Consider the following 22549-nt stretch of genomic DNA (forward strand, 5'->3'; position numbering starts at 1 on the left):
TGCAAAGTGATGTAGTGTTGTACCTAAAGGACACACCCACAAGGTTATACATAGGATGCAGGTATAGCAGGGGAGCTGGGATGGGTAGAGGAGCAAGAGAGGCAAGCTGGAACTCCCAAGGGGAAGACATAGGATTAAGTGGAGTGTTCACTGGAGGAATACATGAAATCATCCTGGCTGGGGGACTTAATAAATAAGACTTTTCTATCTTTTTTCTTTTGTCAGTAAATGGTTGAGAGTGAGAGGTGTACACTGTAGTGTTGGGGCTTTCCTGAAGAAGAGAAGAGACAGCCGCCTGTATCCACTATGAATGAAGAAGACTATTTTCCCATTCCCTTTGTTTAACCCCAAAAATGAAAAAGAAACACAGATTTCCTGACCCCTTTCCTTGGAGAAGTCTTGCTGTGATGTGCTCATTCACCTTCCCTACTGTAATGGGTTTCAAGAACCCTTTCCCATCCTGTGAGTCTTGTCAGAAATACTTTGCCTTTGTCACTTGTTTTGTACTTTGTACATTGATGCCTTTGGCACATTTGGGGGTTTTCACACTGAGACTGTAGGGAACATATCCTTTTATTTGGAGGGATTGGTGATGAAAGAAGATGAGGAGTTGTACTACTCCTCTACCGCTGTTCCAGAGGCGGAGGTAGAAACTGAGGGGGAGGGAGGAACGAGGACATTGTGATGGATAGTGAGGGGGGGACACTGCTTGAGGAGGGAAAGGCTGTGGTTGAGGAGAGGAAACAGATGTTGCGGAGGACAAACGTGGTGTTTAAGGAGAGGGAAACAGCAATTTATTACGGTTAGCCTGAGGATGAGGATCCAATATGGCATTTGAAGAGGATGTGGCTACCAAAGCGCTAAGAAAAGACACAATCGGTACGGTGAATGCAGAGATGACAACATAGACCATAGAAATAATCTCACAATGCATGAGCATGAGCTTCAAAAAGACCATAGAAATAATCTCACAATGCATGAGCATGAGCTTCAAAAAGACCATAGAAATAATCTCACAATGCATGAGCATGAGCTTCAAAAAGACCATAGAAATAATCTCACAATGCATGAGCATGAGCTTCAAAAAGACCATAGAAATAATCTCACAATGCATGAGCATGAGCTTCAAAAAGACAAAGACTGTATCATGAAAAGTTTAAGACGTTAAGAGTGGGACAGGAACCAGTATCCAAGCAGAGCAGAGACTGGCATCAGTAAGGTGCACATGGTGGATGAGGATTGCAGAAAAATTACATTTGCTGGCTGCTGTCCTTGTCTTTTCTGGTAAGAGGTATGGTGGAAGGTGGGTCAGTGTCCGGTGATGGGCATAAAAGTGTGCCTTGAGCACTGGTCCACATGTCCATTGTTAGTTTGACTTTCTTACCCTCACAGTGGTCTAGTGCCTTTCACATTGCTTTTACAATACTGAGCCATGTCAATCAACACTTTTCTACGTGGGAAGAGGGCAGTTACCTTATTACCAACATTACACCAATGTTGTCATTGAACAGACACAGTTGTGCCTGATTTTCTGATACTTTGTTACACATATAAAATCCTCAGCAACAATGGGCTGGCACATTGAAGGGGGAATACGTTGTCTGTGTGCTGTGGGATCTGTAGGCAAAGATAATGTTCCAACAGGGCTTGTGAAAATGTGTGAATCAGCAAGATTTGCCGGTTTGGTGGTGCAAATGTGCCCATTTCCTGCAGGTGAGAGGCTGCCCTGTTCTGCTTACCTTTTCCAAGCATCCAGATAATGCCATCTCATGTGTGCATACAGGCAAGGGGCATATAAAATTGCACCAAACTTCCCTCGCAAAACACTTTGCTTCCCTGTATGGCAGGTGGCAAGATGAGCTTTTTTTTCTCCGTATAAAATAACTCCATAGTCATGATTTGTTGGGGTGGCTGAGATGGGTCTTTACCTCTCCTCCTTTTTGGGGTCTGCCCAGTGCACTTTGCAGTGGTTGCTGTTGATGTGTTGATGTGACTAACCTTGTTTTGGAAAAGACGCTACATTGGCGCACAGGGAGTATCTGACTCCTGCTTCCTATGTACCGAGCTTGCAGTTGAGAATTGCATGGGTTTGTCGATGACTGTACCCTCTTCTTCCGTCTCTTCGTCGCCCACACTATCTGTGGTTTTGTCAGAGACTCAATCTTGAATCAGGTGCTGGAGCGTGATCTTTGCCATGTTCTTCATTGTTATCTGTTTCCAAGCAAATCAGAGGTGCCTCTTCCTCCTCGTCCATGGAATGCTCTCTTTGTTGCTAAGCTGATGTCATATCCTCTCCATCATGCACATTAGTTGGTGGCAGCTCAACCTCCTCTTCTTCCTGAATGCCATCTTCTGGCACCTGAGGCGTGTGAACAGGTGCTGCAAGCACAGTTTCATTTCTTTCTTATGCACCTGGTTCTCTTAAGACATAGATGCCTGTTGTTAACTTAGGAAGAGATATGTGGCTACCGATTGACTTGCATGGTAAGCACAGAGACCCACATACTATCTGGGGTTCTCTGGGCTTCTCCAGCACAAACAGCTCGAGATACATTCCTCTACCTTCCCTTCCCCCATCCTCTACCATGTTTGGGTCTTGTCCTACATTCAGACATGTTAATTTAATCAATCACTTCTCTTTAAAAAATAAGCACAGCATTCTCCGTGCTTTGGTCTTCTCATATGCCTCGTAAATGCCCATGGGGCCCTCAGTGATTTGGCATCTCCACCTACAAAATGTATGTGGGGTCCTAAGTGCTTCTACTCTAGCTTAAAAAATGCACATGGATTGCCAGTTATCTGGCCTTCTCCTACACCTAAAAATAGAGATGGGTTTCTCAGTGCTTTGGCCCTCTATTACACTTAATAAGTGCATTTGGAATTCTCAGTGCTTTGTCAGTCTTCTATGCCTATACAAGGCATATGATATGATGTGGCTTTTATAATGTGCCTGTACACAGGTGTTTCTAGGCACGACAAGACATGGAGGGGGAAACAAAGGAAGGACAACATAACGATCTTGCTAGGCCTTGTGTCATTCAGATCATGTAAGTGGAGAAAGAGCAAAGGGGAGAAGTGCCAGGTGGCAGTGGAAGGGGGGGGGAAGCGCAGTTAACTCCCCAGTGCAGCCAGCGGGTGGCTCATAAGTGCAGAGAGAAGGGACTGCAGGGCCGCAGACACAGACCCTTAAAGTGCTGGGGAGCCCGGAGGCAGTGCAAGGGCAACTGGACATGCAGAAGCCTAGGCCTAATTTCAGAGGGTGACCAGGTAACCAGTGCGTGGGGCATTCGGGTGCATCAGCAGGGGAGAGGAAGAGAGAAAGCAGAAGCGAAAAGGAAGGTCTTGAGGTTCTGAGGTTTTTGTTCTCCTCCATCTACAAAATGTACATGGTGTTCCTCAGTGCTTTGGCCTACTCCTACACTTAGAACATGCACACAGGGTACTTAGTTCATTGGCCTCTCCTCCAAATAAAACATTCATGTGGGGTGGTCAAGGCTTGAGCTTCTCCTAGGCCTCCTAAAAGCCCATGAGGCACTCAGTGAGTTGGCCTTCTCGACTATGATATGATATGGCATTTATAACGCGCCTATGCACAAGTGGTTCAAGGCACAAGACATGCACATGCACAAGGATGTCCCAAGGCGTTGGCCATAACCTATGCCGACAAAATGAGTGTGGGTTGTACTTCCCCTCTACCCACATTTAACACCCCACCAACCCCGAAATCATGTGCCTGCAACACCCACCCCCCCACAAAATACATCAAACCTAATTCCATAATTTGTAGGCCATAATACTGATTTAAATCGACCTTAGTCTACACTATCCTATCTACACTCCTGTTCTATAGTAAGCCCAACCCGTGCCTCTTTAAATGCCAACCTTCAACTGTCCCAGGTAGCTACTCTCCTGTCTTTATATAGATGGGAGATCAAACCCAGCAAAACCTCTGGAGGAACCCCATTAAGTTCGACCTGGGCAAACCCTTGGAAATACTACAGGTGTGCAGAAGGTGGTCAGTCAAAATCTCGAAAACAAAATCTCGAATGACAAAAAGCCCGAAACAAAAATCTCGAAAAAAAAAATATCGAATTTTTTATTTATTTATTTATATATGTTTTTGGGGTCAGGTAAGTAAAAAAAAGGGGTAAAATAAAAAAAAATGAAAAAAAGGGGGTTTGGGGGGGGAACCCCCCATTTTGAAAAAAAACACATTGAAAAAAAAATTCGATATTTTTTTTTTCGGCCTTTTGTATTCGAGATTTTTGTTTTCGAGATTTTTTAATTCGGTATTATCACTATGAACCGTGCAGAAATCACCCCACCATGCCTATTTTTCACCAGCAGGTTCTGTTAGAAAGGTATTTGCAGCGATGTGAAGGTGAACCGACCGACTGAAGTAATACCATTATAATGCACAGCCTTTTTGGGAGTGGCCGATGAGATTTGGCCTTAGTGGTCAAGGGGTAGAGATGGTTCTTTTAGGCAGCGTGTTGTGCTAGTTGAAGACGGGCACTCAGCCAGTACCATGTGTAATCTGTTGTAATAAATAAAGAGCAGTCACTATGCACCAAGCGGACAGCAGACATATATTCCTGGATCTCAGTGGCCTTCCCTAGGACTCCCTCATCCTCAGTTTCCCACACTTAAGCAGATCATGTGCTTATTTCGTTTTCTTGATAAGGCATTCTATGACAGCGCACAACACATGCCGGCAGCTCTCGTTTAGCATTCCTCTTAAATGAAATAAACGAATAGTCTGTCCCTCTAATTCTGGACAATTGTGTCTTCTTAACTTTTTCATGATCCTTCCCTGTAAACATTTTAATACGGCTATAGCTCAGACTAAAAAAGAGTAATGTGTCCTCTCTTGTTTGCGCTACCTCCAGGCATTCCTTGGTGGTCTTGTACAGCTCACCTATGCCATTTTGGTGGAGTTATCTGCGGTGGCTTTGCAAGAAAAGGAGGGTAGTGGTTATCAGTGGGATAGAGGTGAAGGCAGATGCAAATCCTGAAGGGCTGATGTGTGCGGGCTGGAAGTAGATGATAATTGACTGATGCTATGATATCAGGGGTTAGTGGCAGAGACACTTGGGTGTGTGTTAACTGGAGGCGACCCAAAGGCCAATGAACTCAAGTCGGGAACGCAAGCTCGGGTTAGTTGCTGGTATGGGTGTGTGGGTGAACGGACTCGAGAAGTAAGCCACTGCATTTATCCATTATGTGGTATATCTCAGGCCGCGTGCTGCCGTGCATGCGTGTAAATGGCTAAAGCGTCAAGAGATGGAGTCGGTGTGCCAGTTACTGGGGGTAGAAGAGGAGGTTAGGTGACAGAGAATGAGTCTTTGGTTCAAGATTACTTTTCTAGTGGGGTTGAATTTGTGAGTTGTTCTCTCTCAGGTGTTCTTAGCATTCCAATTCCATTTAAAGGGGAGCAAGGAGCCCGATCACCCAAATATGTTGCCTGATGCATTGTGTGCAGGCGTTTGGCGTATTGGTGAGGGGATGCAATGATGGATCTGTCTAGTTGGTTTGTCTGAGAATCGGTGGTCTGATGGTTGATGTTGGTCTTAAATGCTTAGGTCTGGTGTGGTAATTTCCTCTGTCCACAGTTATCTGGGGATAGAGTTCCAGAGATTGGTTGAAAGAAAACTGAAAGGCAATCCACAGAGACATTTTGGCTTGAAATGTAGCAAAAGTGAAGGGACAAAGCATTCTGGTTGACTTGTAGTAGATAATGTTCATCCTGGCGAATTCTGGGCCCCTATTATGGAAGCCGGGATGAAGGATGCATGGGGTTTTGAACAGAATCCTTGATTTCACCGAGAGTAAGGGGAGTGTTTGTATGGCTGAGGTCATGGTTTTGCATGTTTGAAGCTTCAGAAGAATTCTAGCCGCTGCATTTTGGACTCTTCATGGCCTCTGCAGCACTGGGTTGAGAGTGTTGGCCTAGTCCAGTAGGATGAGTGGAATAGGCGAGTTTGCATCAGCGTTATTTTTGAGCATGTCCAAAACAGAGGAGAGTACAGATGATGTTCCCCTGATTGGCCTGAATTGGTGTTATGACTTGTTAAGGAGGTTGTTGCTTTCTATGTGTTCCCAAAACTGCTGGTATATAAACTTCTCAAGTTTTTTGCAGAGAAAGATGTGTTGTTATTTTGCCAGGTCTTTAGGGTCAGCTGTGAAAATATTTAGAAGAGTCTTGACAAAGGATTTTGGAATCATGGGGGCTGACATGTTGTTCAATGGATGAGTCGAAGACGGGCCAGAAGGACGGTGGATGTCTATTCTGCTGCTGAAGTATCACTTTGTATATGTTGGGAGTGAAGGAATGGGTCTTCCAGTGGACTTTCTGTATTTATGCCATTGACCACATGGTCAGTTAGTGCTGGAACTAGAGGTCTTCATTGAGGTGTTACCATAGCTGGGATTGGTGGTCATGGTCCTTTCTTATCTTGATGGTCTTGAATTGTATACATATTCTCACCAATGTGTACAATTTGGGATAGTGTTGGTGTTTTGTCACAGGCTGTATGGGTACTGGATTGTTTATGAACATTTCCTTCGGGGCCTGTTTCATGAAATCTATGCAGTGTGCCTAGCGAGATATTTTGCTTTCACAATTTCTGCCCTGTAGATCCATAGCTATAAGTGGTAAATCATTGGGCCTATTTATAGGTCCTTGTCTCTTCATGTTCTCTCAAGTCTCCAGCTTGAAGGAGAATGATGATGAAATGAAACACATCTACGACATTCCTGTGCAGAACACCGAGAAAAGGAAACAGTGTTACTCCTGTCAGGGGTTCGTGGGTATTCAGTCTTTATTGTACATACAGGCAATGCCTGCCTATACAGGGATGCCTCCTGCATGCCCCAGACCTGAACAATGGCACAGCCCTCTCTATCAAGGGGAATTCAATTCTTGCAGAGATCTATCTTAGAAAGGAGGCTTGGCTGGCGCCTCTTCCAGGGGCGGCTGTTGCTAGGTCGGGAAAAGATCCAGGGCTACGCTAATGATGGGACTGTCTGGACTCTGGGCTAGCTAGCCTTTTGATTGTAGCCCCTGAGCTTTTATCTGGGGCTACAAACAAAAGACCCGGGCTATAGCCCTCTAAGTCCCTCCTAGAAACGCCTCTGGCCTCTTCCCTGCTGCACACAACTGACTGAGTGTGGCCTGCGGTGCTTCTGCTGGCGACATAGTACTGTAGTCTCACCGCATTCTGGACAGTAACTACGGGCATTCTCACAGCTTTCTGCATAGGGGTGGGATTACGAGTGGGCAGTACCATGCCGATTTTGAATTTTTTTTACCTCAAAAAGTGAGAGGAGACCCCACACTGCCTCCCTTCCATCCCTCAACCCCACCTTTCTGTATACCTTACCCAACCTTACCATCTATATTTCTGTGGTAAAAATGAGTCGTACAAAAAACGGCAAAACAAATTGGACAAAAATGACATTCTGCAAAAATGGGTAATACCGCTATACTATATCTATACATAACTATTTGCTACTTTGAGATTCCAAGATGTTAAGGAGTAGATTTAGCTTTTCATAGCTCACCTTTGAACAATGGCATAGTTAAGTAATGTACAACTCAATCATAAAACGCCATTTTCCAGCCCTGATTCTAAGCCAGCCACAGAAGAGAGTGTCTTCTAGCCATACACTGAGGCTGTGGGATTCTACTACATCTGCACCCATGACCTCAATGATGCCTCTTATCATGTCGTTATCTCTGCCTCCCCACTCATGTAATGACATTTGCAATTACAAAACCACCACATCTCCACGTTAGTAGGACAATAGTCGACACGAACACAGAAATATCCATTCGTCGCCACATTTACACCTATGCAACAACACCATTTTCAGCAGCAAGGATCAATGTAACTTTTGGAGTGCTGATTTGATTTTCTGGAAAGAACATTTCACTCCTGCAGTACAACTAACAGCAATAATTGCCACTCGTTCACTGTCCTAGTCAAACACACAAAGCACAATGTACACCCCTACACCCCACTAAATTCTCAAGTGACAAGAGATCCCCCTCAGGCCTCCACCCACATCTCTCCACTCTTGTCTCCACTTATGACCTTGTTCACAGATACATCTGGCTGTTGTCACTTACATTAGCACTAATCGCCCGACACAAATCACAACCCTCAACCGTACCTGCGCCTGGGCCAAAGCACCAATTTCGCCAGCAGAATCCCTCATTTTGATTTGGAATTATTGGTTTAAATTGCTCCAAAAGGTCATTTCAAATCAATTTTCAGAAAGCTAATTTCCAACTATTTGGCTTTGGCACCACCTCTCAAGTCCTCATTTACCCCACTCACACTTTAATCCCACACCTAGAGCTCCACTCATAACCCCTATTCGTATCTCCATTGACAGCTTTACTCCTCCCCAACCATGAATCCACTGAGCTCCACTGACAGCTCCACTGACAGCTCCATTTGTATCTACACCCTTAGCTCTACTCACAGCTGTAATGTCCATATCAATGTTTTGTGGACTTTCGTGATTTAATCTGGACTTTGACTTTACTGACAGATGTCACAAAAGGAGAACTCTTGTAGGACATTGCAAAGAAGGGCCGTTTCTGCTGGTGTTCCAATCCCATTATTCTGCAGGTTCTGCATAGGTTATGTGTAGGGCCATTGGACAGTTGCACACACATTTTACAGTAGAGAGGGGTGTGATGGAGGGATGTATGTATTTTTGTATTTGTATAAGAAAGGTTTAGTTTGGAAGATCTCCTTTTATATGTGTATATAGAAGTTTGGACACTTCTTGAAAATTATGTTTGTGAAATGTTTTCACGGATTGCCATGTGAAGTATATATTTTGTGCATTGTAATAAAATGATGGTTGCGCAATTCACATGTGTATGTATAGGCCCTAGAGGATGTTAGCCTATTTTTGTATAATATATGATATGCCCGTGCAGTAGGCATTTTCTCCACACCTTGAGCCTCCGGGTGTCCCCTTGAATTTAAGAGGGGATGTAAAGGCTCCATGCACCATTGCTGCTCAACATATTTATTGACAATCGAGTGGATTGTTTTCTTGAGGCTGCATCAGGCGTGGTGCTATTTAAGGGCCCGGGCCTCCCCGCCTAACCTTTCTTGAGGATGTGGACCAAGGAAGTCCTGTTGGATCTGCTGGGGGACTTGGAGATTTATTGTAAGGTAAAGAGCTGGTCAATTAATACAGGGAAATAAGGTTATGGAGGTTGGTAGACCATTGGTCTGTGTCTCGCTAGAAAGGAGAACACCTATGATTACTTGGGCATTAGATTTGAGACCATGCACTTTTGATCAAGGCATCAGAAGACCATCATTGCTCTACAGCAGCAAGCAGGCACTACACTGTGATTCAATGGGTGCTTTGACTGCTTGTCCATCAAGGAAGCCTTGAAATAGGAGCAAGATGTGGGCTGTCAAAATGGACAGCTTCTCTGCATTTGGCTGGAAACAACTTCCTTTATAACCTTGTGGTTATCCCAAGTGCTATACCTTTGGTTGTGTTGGGAACGGCGCTCAGGGCTTGATGAGGGAGCAGTAAGGCTTTAAAGCTCCTTTGGGCAAGGGTATAGCTGCAAACGGAAGCCTCCATTACCCGGAGGCAATGGAAGACATCTTGTGCCTGGAGGGTTGTTACTCAGCGATGTTGCTGAGGTATTTAGAACAAGCCAGACGCCCCTCAGACTGGCCTTGTTGTGGTCAGACAAAGCTACAAAAAACATGTACTTGTCTGAAAGGTCTCTTTTGCTTCAAGTTGAGGGGGTTGTATACGCCTCTTCATCAGGGGCATTTTCTATGGGAAAAGCTTTTGTGGAATACCTCGATGGCTGTGGAACAGAATGTGATGCTTATCAGTTATCCTTTAGTTTAAGGGGCACACCCTGACGAAGGTATGTGAAGAGCTTTTTCATTTGTAGTGGGATCTACAACCTTTAATGGTCCTCTGACCAAATCATATCTATGATGCTCTCCATTCTCCCCATCCAGAATATTTTTAAGTGGGTGCACTGCTGTTGCATAATGCAGGCAGTAGTAATGATGTGCCATCAGTGGTGCCCCACAAATGAGCTTCCAATAATATTGTCCATTTAGATATGCCATTACCATTACTGTGGCCATGTTTCTTTACTTCTTGATGATCTGATGACTTTATGTTTACTATGTTTGTTTGTCTTGTATGCGCCATCGCACCTCAGGGTTCATGGCTGTGCATTAGAAATTGATTAAAGTAAAGTAAAGTAAAGTGTACACAGGCTTTTGCACTAGTAATAGATAATTAATTGTCTCCTGTGTTACATGTGTTAATTAAACTCTTTCATCAGATATGAAAAGAGGGGAGAGGGTCTGTTTGGCCTGGTAACCTGAAATCTGTATAACTTTATAGCGGGTACTGAACTCACTAAGCTACCCATGCAGCTGTTGTCTTCTTAGTCAAAACCTTTTATCTAGTATAATACTAGAATTGAGTTAAATTGCCACCCTTCAATCCAAACTATGCAAGCTCCAGCCACTTGTATGTAGTAATTTTTTCATCTGCTTTGCCCATTGCACAAATGTACACTGGCAGCAGGAAATGAACACTGTAAGGCCAACAGCATTGATTACTCCTACAGCCTTGCAGGCCATTTCATGAATGCCTGAACCACAGGCACTCTAAAGAAAAGAGCATACAGTTGGCTTTGCCGATGTTTGTTTTATTATGTTCCTGGTGCAGCAGGCTAAGTAAAGGATGGGTCAAATTAATGCTTAAAGCACGTGGAGTAAGGTCAGTGGGGGAGGGATATGATTCTCTGTTGCAACTTCTGACAAAGCCTGACTTGTTAGTCATGCAGAAAAGAACAGGCTTATTGATAGCAATGGCCACATGCGTGAAAACAGCTTTTATTAGGTATATATTTAAGTTCACATGTATACCGTTTTAAAATTACTTTTATCCACTTTTGTAGAAATGGGAAGATACCATACAGATACAAATGGAAGACAGGAGGCTAACCCTTGTAAATAAAATAAAGTACCTACGTTTCGAGCTCTACACGTCACCAAATAAGATGGACTTTTATATACAGTAAGAGGTAAAAGCTGACAGTCTTGTAAGTCAAATGAAGATAATAAACTCAACCTTTTGTACCGGGGGTCCTTCCGCCCCCACACACCCCACACCTCCATCAGATATCCGTGGATTCTCATGCTCCATCCATTAGGAAGAGACAGGGGAAAAAACAGACCCACTGGAGTCAGTGTGTCTTTAGCTATCAAGAAAAAATAACACACTCAATGCATGTTTGCATCCAACCTATCTTTATAGATTTCCCAAGAATACGCAACATTTGTATGCAAATTAGCACCTTTGTAAATGCTAAGCTGTGATAGGGCAATTTAATTAAATGGCAAACATCCCTTCATTACCATTGGATAACTTATCAAACATGCACAATAATTCCACATTAGCATAACTGGCATCCACAGCTTTTCTCTGACGCACAAAATGTATATGGCTATTTTAGACTTGGCTGGACACATCTATGAAAGTGTTCAATGCCTGCCAAGGACATTCTTCATGTGTCAATTTCTGCACCTTATCTACTTCCTTCTAGTACACAACACCGTTAGAGAATATGTATCCTCATATTATATGGTGCCAAATAATACACATCTGAGCTTTGAAACTAATTTGATATGAAACACTTTGTACACGTTCTACACAAGAACTCAAAAACATAGATAAATGTGTCAGAAGCTTCTATTAGTTGCCTAACCTTATCTCATTTTTGTCTGATTTCTATGCCAATTCAATTTTTTTACCTTCCAGCATCATATCTTGTTACAAGATGCTGCCAAAATCTGTGTGTCAGTCCTTCTTGCTTATCTGAAAATCCTTGGCATGGTTTATAGTTGCCCACACCTGGCTTAGGACTAGAAACCATTTGCATTTGATTTATCTGATACTGTGCGCAGTGATCCCTATATCTAATGTACTTTTTACTTTGAATAAAGGCAATCTAATCCTGATTTCTACAATGATGGACATAAGAGTGAACTATTTCACCTACCTACCATTGTATCTATATTTCAGTTGAGAGGGGAAGGGTTGGCACACCCTGTACACTTTTGTAAACTTTCTGTTCTCCCACTGATTGAGCTTTACACAGTAAAAACTGTGTCGACTATTTTGTGTGGCATAGATGTTTTCTATATGGTCAGGACTACGAACTGAGACAAATTACAGGGAAGAATATGGAAGAGAGTTCTCAAACTCCCCATGAGTTTTTGGAAGGGGCAAAGTGTGTTCATCACTCTCAAACTGCGCCAGATATGTTAATGAAAACAGGGTCATGTATATTCATGATTATCAAGATTTATTTTAAAAGAAGTGTCAGCCAACACAGGTTTCAAACTGCTACAGTCTTCCTCAGGGCTTTCGAAATCGTGTTTCAGTTCTGATCTCAAATGATGCAGTGGGCCAAATTGCTCAAATGCTGTGCTTAGAGCGGGTAACATATTTCAGGATACAATTATAGGGCAACTTGCCAAATGCCTATATAGCGGCCTGCTTGGGGTCTGTGACACCAGTGTGTCAATATTCAGCGTCTTATGAGTTTAGCAATAACTGTATTAACATAATAATTGTGGTTGACATTGTTAAGAGGCCACTACCAATGGAGGACACTCTAGACATTTCTGAAATTACAGGCGCCATTAAACACAGTGTTCAAAGATTTAAGCAAGGCTATGCAGTTAAAGTTAAAGGTCCCCTGGAGGGATTAAAAAGGCACGCCAAGTCTATTTTGGAGTATGGTGACATTGGTATAGACACAATGGTGCGTAACCCAGATACGGCAAAGGGACAACTTGGTCTTGGTATCTAAACAACAAAAAACAAACCGGAACAAACTCCATCCTTTACCTCGGAATGCTCTTAAACATCGGCCTAATAGATGCCCCCAGTGAAGCCATCTTGCGAAGTAAAACCATGGCCCTGACATCTCAAGCAAAAGTAATCCAAAAAATATGGCAAATTCTCAATCGCACCAGTGTTAATGTTTTACAAACTGAAAGTTGCACCAACTTTAACTTACAAAGCTGAAGTCTTCTTTGCACTACCGGAAGCAACATGCCTGTGGGCTAAAGTGCAATATAAATAAATAAACATAAACCAACAACGTGGTCCTGACCGGAAAGCTTATTTTGGAAAAAGGTCCTGATTTTGCCAACCTGTTTACTGATACAAGTCTTAAAGCAGGAACTGGCTCTAGTGCTTTGGATTGCTGAAGAGAGCACTTGCAAACAAAAGCGACAAATCACTATTGATTTGGGAAACAGCCTGAGAAAGGATCTTGAGGAACCTTAATGAGACAGAGCTCGAGCTTATGAACAATCCGGCAGCCATAAAAAAGAAATTGTGGAGAAAGGACTGGATAGAAACACGAGAAAAATCATCTCAATTTAAACTATAGTCAAATGATGTGACTTGTAGATCCTATAACACTGTACACAAATATTTGCTAAGATGTCCAAGTTCACATTGTAGGACGATGTTCATGAGATTCCGACTCAACCTGTACCCAACTCTTGAAGTCCTGAAGCCAAGAATATGAGGCAGTGCTATGAGTAACAGCTGCAGGTTCTGTAAAATGAATCAAGAGCAAGAATCCCTCAAACACTTGCTACTATTCTGCAAGGCACTCACGGAACTCTGCACAAAAACTTTCAGAATGTTTTTAGAAGAAATGACGACCATCACACCTGCGGAGTGGTGGCATATGCTCAAGTAGGGGGAAATAGTTTAATTAATCATTGCAGTGAACTGGTTTCTGCATAGGATAAGGTGTTTGCAGACATTGACAAAAATCATTCTTAACCTAAAATGCGCATACAGACGAAATGATTTGCATATACTGCAACTATCTTTTTATACTGTTAACATGTGCATGCCATACTGAAGGACATACTTCAAGTCAAAACACCAAATAAAAAATAAAAATTAAATAAATAATAAATAAAGGGACCATCTTTCCAGTCAGACTGGATCTCCACTCTTGAGAGGATGAGAACATACACCCTCCATAAGAGTTTGGGAAAATGGGCTAAATCCTTTGGCACGATCCCGTTATATTTGAAAAAATTCCCAAATACACTTTGGAGGCAACATGTTCTCAGGTTTAGGCTGAGTCTCTTGCCAGCTGAACAAGTTGCAGCGAAACAAGCACAGGCTCAGGAACTCTCTGATCACTGTGATCTCTGTAACTCCGAAACTGAGATGCAAAGTCTGAAACCTGAAACATATAGTAGTGTCGTACATGTCACTCAGAGATTCATATAGTAGTGTTGTGCATGTCACTCAGAGATTCATATAGTAGTGTTGTGCATGTCACTCAGAGATTCATATAGTAGTGTTGTGCATGTCACTCAGAGATTCGATATCGCTGTTCTTGGATAAATGTATTCATGATCCCTAATGATCAAACATGGACCAATTTTGGGACCACTTATCCGGTGAGGAAGAGATGCCATCGATCTTGGCGGTATTAAGGTTTTTAAAACATATTAACATAGGCTTAGTAGGATAACTGAATAATTACTGACCTCAGGACAGATTATATTTTAATATAGGGATTTGCAATGATTTTGGGAGTATGATAAGAGGTTTTTCAGACCAGGCCTGCACAGATCCAGCCACCATACTGTGCAGAGTCCCACACGGCTCCTGTATCTCCCCCACTCTCTATTACATCTTCACTCGACCACTCTTTGACATTCTTGATTCCATAGGCATGGCCTATACCAACTATGCAGACTATACTCAAGAAGTCCTCCCACTCTCAGGGGATTATGAAGCAGATGCCAAGGCTCTCAACTTAGCCTACTTCACCATTCAGTCCTGGATGGCACCCAACTGGCTTTGCCTTAATGGGGACAAGACCAAACTCCTTCTTGTAGGACCCCAAGAGACACTAAAGAAACTTAACACTCAATACTCATCATTCACCATTGACAACTTACAAATCCCGGTCTCATCCTCGGTGAAGACCCTAGGCACTCACCTTGACGCTACACCCTCCATACCAAGGCAAGTCAACACCATCGCCTCATCTGCAGCATACTCCACTAAGCTGCTTAACAAGGCCAAACCATTCCTTACCACCGAAAACTGCTTCTCCATTGCCAGAGCAATAATTGGCTCAAGACTGGACTATTGCAATGTCCTTTTCGCTGGCGCCTCAGCCAAAAACTCAATACTCAAATTGCAAACAATCCAGAATAACGCTCTTCGAGGTGCACTTGGTATCCCAAAAAGAGAACACATCTCTGCAGCAAAAAAAAAAGTACACTGGCTGCCCATCATTCTGCTTTCCCCGCCGGAGCTGGAGCTCCCAAGCATTGGCATGTGCTGCAGGAGCAGCACAACATCGAATATCTGATCCGTGCCATCGAGGTAAGCCCCTGGCACTTTACCAGCTGCTTGGAAGCTCCTCCAGCTCCTCTGACCCGCGCCAACCTGCGCTACGTAATTGCTGACTTTCCGTCGTGTATCCGGCGTTCCATACATCCAGATGAATCTCACCCATCTCATCTGACCGTATGCGTTACAACTTCCCTGAGTTCGAATTTTCACCCATTGGAATCTATGAGGCGATATCCTTCTAAGATGGCCTCCGCCCTGAAAAGAATCTTGTGCCTGGCCTGCTTCATCTAGTTCCTGCCCCATGGACTGCAGGAGCGAGCGGATTGGTGCTGCTCCCTGCATTAGCCAACCACCAATATCCGGAAGGCGTGAGCCGGCCTGCGAAGTAAGGTCAAGAAACAAGGCCTGCTGACTGAGCTGACAGTGCTGCAAGCTGCGAGCTGCGAGCTGCAAGGAACCCAGTTGTGTGTTTCAAATAAGCACACTCACTACAGCAGTGATTCATCTGTTATCCTTGACAAACAAGGTGAGACTTCTCCAAATTCCATGTGTCTAGCGTTATACAAACTGCCTGAACCGTCTATCTGTGTTGCTACAGTGTAACGCACGGCGGCTATATGCTATGCTCTTTCACCTACATTGTACTGCAAAATCAACTTGTGATCTTAAGTGGGTGTCTGCAGTGGCCACAATACATACTATGTGCACTTTTGTATATTTTATACAGTTGCTGATGTTTTAGTACGTATTGGGATCTGCTTCGTACTTTATTCTGCATGTCTTATAACTGCTCACTCGTGCATTATGCCTGCCATGTAACGTGGCAGTACCAGCGTTCTAACTACTCTCATCCCATTTGCTGTTAATAGTTCTCAGCAACTGACGTGCGCTAACCGCGCCCGTCCATGTGGCAACTAGTATATCAAACTACTTGTCTCTCTCCCACTATACAGGACTCAGTTCCCAAATTGCATTCAGATTGCATTGATAGACCTCTCTCCCACTACACAGGTCTCTCAAATTTAGCAGGGGTTCTGTTCCCAAATTGCATTGTAAGATATTCAGATTGCATTGATAGGCCTCTCTCCCACTATAGAGGTCCCAGATCCCAAATTGCATTGTATGATATTCAGATTGCATTGCTAGGCCTCTCTCCCGCTATACAGGTCTCAGTTCCCAAATTGGATTGTATGATATTCAGATTGCATTGATAGGCCTCTCTCCCACTATACAGGTCTCAGTTCCCAAACTGCATTGTATGATATTCAGATTGTATTGATAGGCCTCTCTCCCACTACACAGGTCTCTCAAATTTAGCAGGGGTCCCGTTCCCAAATTGCATTGTATGATATCCAGATTGCACTGATAGGCCTCTCTCCCACTATACAGATCTCTCAAATTTAGCAGGGGTTCTGTTTCCAAATTGCATTGTATGATATTCAGTTTGCATTGATAGGCCTATCTCCCACTATACAGGTCTCTCAAATGTAGCAGGGGTCCCGTTCCCAAATTGCATTGTATGATATCCAGATTGCACTGATAGGCCTCTCTCCCACTATAAAGTTCTCTCAAATTTAGCAGGGGTTCTGTTCCCAAATTGCATTTTATGATATTCAGATTGCATTGATAGGCCTCTCTCCCACTATACAGGTCTGTTCCCAAATTACATTGTATGATATTCAGTTTGCATTGACAGGCCTCTCTCCCACTATACAGGTCTCGCAAATTTAGCACGGGTTCTGCTCCCAAATTGCACTGTAAGGATTACTGTGGAGTAACACTACGATTAGATGCTCACACCTCATTAAGTAACTTAGTGAGTCCTAGCTGCGCCCTCAAAGTCACTTTCTAGATAGTAGATACCCTAAACCCACATATCTAGCTCACCACAGAGAACCGCGTCCAGGAAGACGGGCAGCAAGAACAGCCACCGATAAAACCCAACTATATAACCCCTAACCACCTCCACTACCCCTCTCAAGACATCGACTGAACGAGTCGGCAACACCGGCTGAAAAGACCAACTACAGATAGAACCCAAACTGGTAGAGGACAACCCCCCACACCCAGTACTACACCACAAGACAACCAGACCAAAGCAAAATCAACTCGGCATCAGCAAACAAATAAAAAAATAAAAAACTCTCAATCTTAAAATGCTGTGCAAACAACCCATACCGAGGGAAAGGAAAAAAAAAATAGAAGAAAGAACAAACACTCAGGAACAGCAACAAAGAACCACAACTACAGACGGCACCCCCATAGACAAAGACAAATCGAACAAACATTGGGAGAAGGGACAAATCCCTCTACTTAACTCCATACCTCGCCGACAACTGGTCATCAGAACAAACCAACTCAACTCTAGAACCAGAAACATCAAACAACCAAATGCAACCACGCAGAAGAAGGATGAACAACATTAGAAACAACAAAAACACGATCAATGCAATAACACCATACATCACCAAAACAAGAAGAACTTCCAATCGACACCGACAATTGCTGGAAGAAGAAACCGATGAAAACAAAACTCCAAGACAGAACTTAGAAGAACTCTTCGACGACACTGACACTCCAGCACCAAGACCTCAACAAGTGATCAACTAGAAAGGAAACCTCAAAACCGACCAGAAGATGACGCCAGCAAGAAAGTTCAAACCAAACTACACCTGCAAACTCCACTGCAATCTAATAAACGCAAGATCCATGTCAAAACACTAAACAGAGATCTTCGACCTACTCGATGACAACGGCTTTGACATCCCATTCATCACAGAAACATGGCTGTATGACAACTACAGAATTACACTCCAAAGCTGCCTTCCAACCAACTTCAAATGCCTTCAAATAAACAGGAAAAACAAAAAAGAAGGAGGCATCGCAATAGCATTCAAAAAACACCTGAAAATAAAAGCAGACAAACCGCTCAACATCATCAACTGTGAAACCATGTTAATACACCTAACAGCGACCCCAAAAACAAACATCACATTCATCCTGGTGTACAGACCTCCAACATATGATGCAACCTTCGTTGACAACTTCATAGAAGCCATCACCAACATAGCCATCAACCACGATCATCTAATCATCGTCAGGGACTTCAACATCTGGTTTGAAGACAGTCACGCCAACTCCCTAAATTCACTGATTGGACAACTCCGACAAACCATACAAAAAAGACCAACTAACCACAACAGACTACCAAACGAACCCAACACAGAACCACAGCACACACTCCAAAACGTTCCTGAAATATCATCAGAGGCATTTGTCTTGTTGGTAAAATACAGCAAGAAAGCAGGAACACCCATGGATCCATGCCCCCCCTGGACATCTACAAATCAATCCTCACAGAAGGAACGCCAGCATAATATTACAGAAACCTTCTAAATCTATCACTAACAAAAGGAACTGTACCAAGGACCTTCGAATCAGCATATATCAAACCACTCTTAAAAAAACACAAGTGGTGACGTAGAAGACCTCTCCAACTACAGACTGATTTCAAACATTCCCTACCCAGCAAAACTCCTAGAAACCTATGTATACAAACTAACCCAAGAACATGTAGAAAAACACCACCTGCTAGACCAAGCTCAAGTCGGCTTCAGACTCGCAACTGGAACAGAAACAGCACTACTATCCATCTGGGACAACCTAAAAACCAACGCAGACTCAAACACAACCTCAGCCCTTATCCTGCTCGACTTCTCCGCAGCCTTCTACACAGTTAGCCATGACATCCTGACCAAAAGACTAGAAGACATAGGCATAACAGACACAGCACTGCTATAGACTAAATCGTTCCTAGCAGACAGAACAGAAACCGTATGGATTATTCCCTTCAAATCCACCCCACGAGTTAACGACTGTGGAGTGCCACAAGGATCCTCACTATCACCACTGTACTTCAAAATCTACCAGACTCCAGTTATCAGAATCTTCAAAGAATATAACATTACAGTCAAAAACTACACAGTTGATACTCAAATCATCTACAAAATCGAAGACACCCAAGCCGATCACTCAACCCTAATCGAGTGTCTAAAAGAAGTCTTCAACTGAATGAACGTCAACAACCTGAAAATCAACCAAGGAAAGACATAAATCATGTTCATATCCAAAGACCAAGAGAACAAAAACCGCCATCCCATGGCCAACGGAAATGGGAACCACACCATCACCATTAAAGGTAGTAAAAAATCTGGGAGTCCTGATGGACAACACCCTAACCTTAGAACCACAAATAAATGCAACAGTCAAGAAATTATTTTTCCTCCTCCACACAACAAGAAGAATCCTACCTTTCCTCTTCTTTACGCACAAAACACTCACAATCCTCGCCCTCATCATGTCAAGGATCAACTATGCAAACAGCCTCTTCCTCGGAATACCAGAATACCTCCTGAAGAAACTACAACGGATCCAAAATACAGCAGCAGACTACTCTTCAAACTATCCAGAAGAGACCACATCTCTCCTGCCCTAAAAACATTACACTGGCTCCTAGTAAAACATTGTTGCACCTTCAAAACAATGTGCATAACTCACATGGCAATCAGTGGACAAGGAGCAGAAATCATAAAACAAAAAAAATAACAATCTACAAGCCAACGAGACTCCTCAGGTCAAGCAACGAAATCCACCTGGAACTAAAACCATACCTTAAGAAAAAACTTGGAGGAGCCTCCTTCTACCACCTAGCCACAAAAACGTGGAACAACATCCCAAAAGAAATAAGAAACACCAAAGATCACCTAAAATTCAGGAAATTACTAAAAACCTGGCTCTTCAAGACCACAGACTCAAACTGAAAACCGAAACAACAGAAAGGAAAAAGAATGACTAAACTTAAGAGGACACTGACAATACCCAGAACCGACTAAGAAACTCCCACCATGAGTAGACAGGTAATGCCAAGTCAAATAGAACACAAGCGACATGTGGGATGTATTGACCCATTCCGCTATTCTATGCGACATCACCCTGCCAGTTATGGGGAAAGAAACAGCAACAATGACAGCAAAACCCTTGTGCGCACCAAAAACCTACAAAAAGCGTGTGCTTCAGCACACAAAATGAAGGATGCACAACCTGCCACCCATGGTGCATGTGCAGTGGAATAGAGCACACCCTGTAGAAATGTGTCACTGGGTCCCATGACCAGCAAACAGAGTGCAGAGAGAGAAGCAGCACTTTGCAAATGAAACCAAAAAAATGTGCCTACAAAGGACATTTGCTTTGTTGCCAAAAACTCCAAAATGCCTACAACACAATACTTTTCTACATTCACAATCTTGCCTGGTGCTAAAATCCATGTATCAAATGAAACATTATGAAACATACAAAGTCTGAAAACTGACAGCCTCTATGCCAAAATCGGGGTGTAGTACCTGGGGCTGCCTGAATGACAGCTTTTAGAGGAGTACTGAGGAAGCTTTAAAATGACCTAAAACTAAAAAGTCTGCTGAATTAGCATACATAAACAGGATTGTTGCCAAAAAGGAATACAGATTTTAGTTGTGCTTTTGATTCCACAGATTTTAAGGCCAAGAAAGAAATGTATTTGTATGTGATGCAACAAATGTGTTTTTTGCTAGGTTTAAAAAAAAATTAGCTTGGCTGAAGCTGCCGGAACTGGAAAAGAAGAAACTCACTGGGAGGTGTTAATTGCAGGTTAGAACAGAATATTGTCTACAGAAAGCAAACGAACAATGACAAAGCTGCAGCCCAGGACATTGGAAGTGTGAAAGGGGTTGTAAATGGCCTCTAGAAGGAACAACCAAGGAGGGGGATGCCCTGGACTGCAGGGAGACAAAAAGAGGTGGAGCCAAGCGACCATCTGTTGCTAAACATGAACAATGAACACATTTTTAAAAGACTCATAACTTGTTATTCAAAGTGGTGAAAAATATAAAAACGACAGAATTGTTAATTTAATTTCTGGCTGCACGTGTGAAGAGGCAGCAGAACTGTGTGACATGTTCTGGACAGGAATGGCAAGATATGTGGTTTTATGCATAATGTATTATTGTTAGAATTGTGAAAATGTACACACATATCCCTATGTTAAACACGCACATTTGTGGAAACTTGCATAAAAATTGTGAATTGTGTTCATAGCGAAAAGGGCAAAATTCTGTAGAAAGGGGAGACAAGATCCCACCACTGCGGGGTGTTGAGGAATAGCTGCTATGTAAAATATGGCATCTTTGTGTGTGATTTGTATAAAGGTGACCAATGTAAAAATGTACATTAGTATCAAATTCGATTTTGAGACCAGTGGCTAAAGGGAGGTCTCTGAGGAATGTAAAGCAAATCATAAAACTTGACATCATCCAGCCTTGATCCAATCATTCAAATTGCAAGGCGGAGATGAAGTTTGGTCCAATCCCAGCTCACAGAGGCAAGCTTAGCTAAGCCGGCACACACACCCCCTTTGTGATGTCATTCTATAGCATAAATAGAGACAGCTGACAACACATAGGAAGTCACAGATCGAGCCACTTTCCTGATTCCGGCGAATCACTCTGATCCAGCATCCTACATTCAGCTTTAAATATTATTCCAGATCCAGATGCCAAATCTCTTGCCAGCAATAGAGACTACTGATTTCCAGCAAGGCCCCAAATCCTCAAATGTATTCTCTCCACTCAGTAAAGTGCTGTGTGGTGTGAGAAGGCCTTTTGTACCAGTATCCTGAAATTCTCTGGCTTGCCATCATTAGGCTTGCCTGAGGAACTCGCCATCCAGCTGATCCAAATACCCACAGACTAGTAGAGCAGATCCTGTGCCAATCCGGCGACCGGCCTAGAGGATCCAGTCCTGTGCCGGATGTGCTGTCTTTCCTAGACCAGGCCCAATCCTGACCAGAGCTGACGGTCCCATTTGAGAAAAAAAACTTATCCTGTGAGTATGAATAGGAAAAACTGTGTCCCCTTAGCATATGTACTTTGCATAGTCTTATCCCTATTTCCAACCCATCCTATCTTTCATTCAGAACAAGTAGTGTTAGGAGTATCTTTGCCTTGTCTCATCTTTTTGACCATATTTGGTGTTTTTGCCTAGTTCATTCTAAAGATAATTTGAAAGCCAGTCTGACAGCTGA

Source organism: Ambystoma mexicanum, chromosome 5p (assembly GCF_040938575.1).
Source record: "Ambystoma mexicanum isolate Mex_15411 chromosome 5p, UKY_AmexF1_1, whole genome shotgun sequence".
NCBI lineage: Eukaryota > Metazoa > Chordata > Amphibia > Caudata > Ambystomatidae > Ambystoma > Ambystoma mexicanum.